Source organism: Bombyx mandarina, chromosome 11 (assembly GCF_030267445.1).
Source record: "Bombyx mandarina strain Sakado chromosome 11, ASM3026744v2".
In the NCBI taxonomy this organism is placed as follows: domain Eukaryota; kingdom Metazoa; phylum Arthropoda; class Insecta; order Lepidoptera; family Bombycidae; genus Bombyx; species Bombyx mandarina.
Window position 1 is genome coordinate 19010502 of NC_143218.1, and position 5711 is coordinate 19016212.

At 35.9% G+C, this 5711-nt stretch overlaps 1 long non-coding RNA gene across 1 annotated transcript; it reads left to right on the top strand.

Annotated features, from left to right (window-relative positions):
- Nucleotides 1-2082: 2082 nt before the first annotated feature.
- Nucleotides 2083-5020, top strand: LOC149502099 (uncharacterized). Its single transcript, XR_016323909.1, has 3 exons — nucleotides 2083-2622; nucleotides 3669-3824; nucleotides 3903-5020. It is a non-coding gene; the product is annotated as an uncharacterized LOC149502099 (long non-coding RNA).
- The last annotated feature ends 691 nt before the right edge of the window (nucleotides 5021-5711 follow it).

A 5711-nucleotide genomic window follows, 5' to 3' on the forward strand; every position in this document is an offset into this window, starting at 1 on the left:
TTATGTCCCATTTATACCAAGGATCTTAATTATCTAATCAAAAATATCTTTCAATCTTGCTTGGGAGGAGTCGCCTGATTGTCTTGGAATTTTCTGTGACTTATCCAAAGCATTTGACTGTGTTGAACATGAAACATTGAAACATTGGTGAGGAAACTACATCACTATGGTATTAGGGATGGTGAATTGGAACTTATTACTTCCTATTTATCAGGAAGGATACAAACAGTTGATGTAAAAGGTAATAGATCTTCAGGCACCGTGTTGAAAATGGGTGTACCTCAGGGTTCCATTTTGGGTCCTTTTTTATTTCTAATATATATAAACGATTTACCTAGTCTTATTGAGTCCCGACACGAGGTCGTATTATTCGCAGATGATACATCTTTATTATTTAAAATTAAACGACAATTGCAAGCCTATGACGAAGTGAATGATGCGATTTCGTGTGTGGTTTATTGGTTCCGTATCAATAATCTATTATTGAATAGTAAGAAAACTAAATGTATTAAATTTAGTCTAAAATGTATTAAATTATAATTACCTTTAAATGTGAGACAAGTAGATAGTAATGTAATTGTTTCTAAGGAATCATTGGAGCTTCTTGAGTCAACTGTATTTCTTGGTATAACAGTGGACTCCAAACTGCAGTGTGACCTCATATTCATAAATTGGCGAGTAAGTGCAGCTCTGCAGCATACGCAGTAAAAAAAATTAGAATGTTAACAAACGCGGACACGGCTCGTTTAGTTTATTTATTTACTTCCACAGTGTCATGTCCTATGGCATTTTGCTATAGGGCAATGCGGCCGATATAGAAATGATATTTATTCTGCAGAAAAGAGCTATACGTGTTATTTATAATATGCACTCAAGGGAATCCCTGAGGGAAAAATTTAAAGAAATTAAAGTTCTCACGATGCAATCCCAGTACATTTTTGAAAATTTGATGTATGTTCGTAAACATATTGAGGAGTTTCCTAAAAAGTCGGACATACATAATATAAATATTAAGAACAAACACAGGCTTGTTGTGCCGATGAGTCGGTTACATAAGATACGAAATTCATTCGGGTGTTTGTCTGTGCGGCTGTACAACCAAATCCCACATGATGTTCAGAACCTACATATACATAGGTTTAAGAAAACTATTAAAGAACATCTGTGCAATAAAGCTTACTATAAAGTCAATGATTATCTAGGATTGCACAAAGTGGGAATGAGTTGCTCGCTTCGGGCATTTCAATATTGTAATAATTGTTACGTTATAATACTCATTGTAAAATTTAATATTAAAAAAAAAATCTAATATTAAAAAAAAAAGAAAAAAGACAATATGCCCGCTGAGTTTCTTGCCAGTCCTTCTCAGGACGGAGGCTAGTTTTTGTGAATTGGCGGTAGATCTTTTTGACATTCAACAAGTATGTACTCTCATTTATGTTGAATAAATTTTTTTTTGATTTGATTTGATTTGAATTAGAATATCTATAGAATAGGGTCTATTACTGCCATTTCTCTTCATAAATCTATATTATGGTCCCCGATTTATTGAACTTTGTTGTAAGCATGGGGCCTTCTTGCTGACTTTTTGACCAACGAAGCACCTCAATTTTCTTCGGTTCTCGCGATAAGTAGACAATATTAAATTTACTTTAACGATTTAATCTTACGTTTTTTTCGCGGACGTTAAGAATAACTGGGCACACAAGTCTGCATGCATTTGGTCTACACGCTCTGGAAAATAGTGCCAAACAGCTTATAAGATTTGAAAAATTCCAAGTAGGTACATACATACTAAGAAAACAAATTAATTCCACGTATGGTAGCTGAGGCCTTTGAAATTTAAAAGAGTTTTTATTTAAGCATTCTAACTCTGCGATTCTCTTATGGTGACGACGAGAATCCAAGCCAAACAAACTGTCAGATACTATTAGTTCTCTGTGAAAAAAAAAAGTCTCGAAATATTTTTAATAAAAAAAGGCAGTACATAGTTAGCCCAATATTTAAATGTCGGCGCATAGCATCTCAGTCGTCCGTCGTCACGAAGACTGCGACTTCGAAGCGCCGGAAATAATATAATAATATCATAATTGAAATCGTGAGTTTTACCCGTAAAAATATTTTTCTTCAACAGTGGATGGCAGATCTACCTATCCTTTATTGGAACGAAGTTCCTTACGGCAGGCTTGGAGGAGATAGGGGTTTTGCTGCGCGACCGAACTGAAAAAAATGTGATAGTAAAACCGTAAGAAAAAGTCCGTGGAATAAAACCGTTAAATGAGACGTGCGCAGGCGCGACAGTCGTATACACAAGCGAGTAGTGTATAATACGTTTCTCTTTCTCCTTCTTTCTTTTCGTTCTCTCATCCCTTCTCTCTCTATTACCACTCCACCCCGCAAATGCATAGTATATACTCATGAATTCATGGACAAGCACGTTGCGAATACTCACATTATAGATACATTTTACTCGTGAGTAGCTACGTTTATTTTCATATAATTTCAAATCGTCAAAACAATAATAAATATTATAGTAACAATGGCAAGTGGACTAAGAAGTGACTTGAATGCAATTGACAGTGATAATAGTGGGAAATTATTCAGTGCAAAAGAATTAAATACGTAAGTATTAGTTTATTTATATATATAAAATATTTTGTAATCATGTATTTCTATTTCTATGTAATTTTATGTTGTCAAACAAAAATAAAGAGACATATATTTTGTTATTTTAATTGATAATTTGAATTACGATTTTTTTTTATTTTACGTAATTTATTATTTCCTAAAATACTGAATTTATTAATTACTTTCCTGTACTTAAATAAAAACTAATCAGCAAAATTTAAGAGAATATTCATGAAAACCTACATAAAATTGAGCACGATTTTTTTTTGCAAATTGTGTCGATTCTACATTAGCCGAAGGAACTTTGTTCCTACCTGGTGTCCCACGACACCACATCTTTTTTTGACATTGTGGCACTGATAAACCCAAATCCAACGTGCAAAGCTCAACCTGAGCACCAGGAACTCTGAGCATTGTTCAGACCAACTAAAACCATAGTGGAACACATCAAGTCCAGAATCTACTATTGCAACGTCTATTGTCTCCCACACGTCTTATCACTGACAGAAACGTCAACTGACAAAATACAGTTCCTCTCTTGATTTAACCATTTAGAAGATTTACACGGACTAATACACGACTAAACAGACGTCTGGACAAAAGAAAATGCTCCGAAAGGAACGTTAGTCACATAAACAGATGATAAATTATGAATGGTGTGTCTGTCCTATAACCTAACCGGGGGCAACGACCGCGGCCTGTTACCTGTCGCCATTAAACCTCCATCCATTGACTAACTGCGATGGAATGCTACTAAAATCGTATTATCGACATTAGCCAAGGACCAACCATACGAATAAGTCGGATGGTTCTCTATTGAATTTTTTTTTTTGTTACAAATCAGATACATATAAATCATATCTGGATTGCCGTACCTAGCAGAGCAATTTATCGTTTGATGTGGCATGCAAAACCACCTTACCTTAACGTATCTTGACATTGTTAGACCTTAGATCAAGATATAACATAATAGAAATTTACTAGGACTTTGTTTTAGAATAAGCTCAGTATAACAAACAAAATGTTTAATTTTTTCATAGCATCACGAGTAAACGGGCTCTAAGGGTTCAGTTTTCGGAGACACAACGCGAATGCCGCTATCTACCTTGAGAAATGAAGATACAAGTTCGAAGTCTCCCCTACATTGCTTAAGGCTGCCCCACCCTTTAAATTGAAAGACATGGCTGCTCGTAGTGGTGAGCTGACGACCCTGTATCTATGAAATTAATATATTTACGTATTCCATCGTTATCATTTTCATGGTTTTTTTTTAGGTTGAACTCTGAAAATACGCAACAAGAAGTAATCGACGAGAAGCAAACTTCTGTTCGAGCCGAATGCATGGAAACAATGCATTATATTGGAATTTAGTTTTTGCGGCTTTTAATGCATCGAACTGCTTCAAATTTGGATGATAAAATATTGTAAACCATTAATGATATGTCCAAATATTTCTCGAATTTTCTAGTCACTGCCATGTTAGCATACGTGGGATGTAACAAGGGCATCTACAAATTAATAGTAGGTATTGCATAAGTATAAAAAAAACAGCCTAAAAAGTTCAACGCCTCAATGTGAAGTCAAGGATCCACGGCTGCGCTGCCCACAGCACGTATGCCACACTCAATTGACATCACAATGACATGTCATTGGGTAATCACCAGGAAATGCGTAAGGAGCTGATGCTCGTGAGACCCATACGAATGATGAGCGCGCCTACGTACACAGTTCTTCAAATTCTGTGGTTTTTCGTGTTAAGATCTAAATGTGACTGCAATGACAATTACGAATCATTACGAATTTAGTTTCTGTTTCATGCTTACGGAGTCCAGGCTATTTGGACTTGGGACTGTGGGTTGGTTTTAAATAACAAACTTAATCAAGTTTTTCTTCAAGGGCTTCAAGTTTCGCATTGCTGGCCAAGTTTTGCAGTCCGCTACACATTTCATTTCCGATCACTTAAGAATATCGAGACAGATAGCACTGGTGACTGGTCACGGAACGTCTTTTGAATTAGACGTCTTTCTCACTGGTGGTAGGACCTCTTGTGAGTCCGCACGGGATAGTGCCACCATCCCGACTACTTCCGCCATGAAACAGTAATGCGTTTCGGTTTGAAGGGCGAGGCAGCCGTTGTAACTATGCTGAGATCGTATAACTTATATCTCAAGGTGGGTGGTGGCATTTACGTTGTAGATGTATATTGGCTCCAGTAACCACTTAACACCAAATTCAAGTTCTGTGAATCTAGTATAACCCCTCGAGATTACTAGAATATGTAGGATAAAAAAAAAACAAAGATCACGATTATTAGACTAGATGTGTGTGTTATGTAGGAATGAGAAGGTCAATTATTAACTATTCATTTTGTTTCTATTATGGTTAAAAATAAAAAAAATATATATACATTTGGAGTTTTTTTGAAACGTATTGTTAATACCGACCGATAATAATATACTTATAATAATTTTTCCGCGGCTAACCTGACCGAAATGAACAAAATAAAAAATGATTACTGTAATTTTTAGTTCAAATTAGCACTCATAATACGCCTGCTGAAACTAACAATAAATCTCTTGCACTTAAAAACAAATGCGACAATTATCTGCAATTATAAGGGTCTGCGCCTGTCGCACGCATATCGTACGCATTTATCATAATGAAGGGATTATGAATCGTTGAAAAATATCGGATGCAACCGCTTCCATCGTGGGCGGCTCTGTGTCAAGGTCTGTACGGTAAGGTTATTACCCGTTACCATTGCTGTCAGGTTTTGACGTCACCACTTGCATTCGTTGAACTGGAGAATATGCTAATAAAATCATTTGTATTCATACGCGCTAAAGTAGGTGTCTAGTTGATTACTCAGCTGGATAATGGCGTTTAATGCATTACGCAGAGTATTTAACACGAAATCATTTAGATGTACCTACTTACGTCTCGACTCTTCTAATTATGATTCCTTGTATTCAAACGGCTGAATTATTCCTCCAAACAGATGAGATAATGGAGTTCGAGGGAATACGCTTGAAGTATCTTGCTTCCAGGCAGACATAAGAAGAAATAAATCTTTCTCCTGGTAT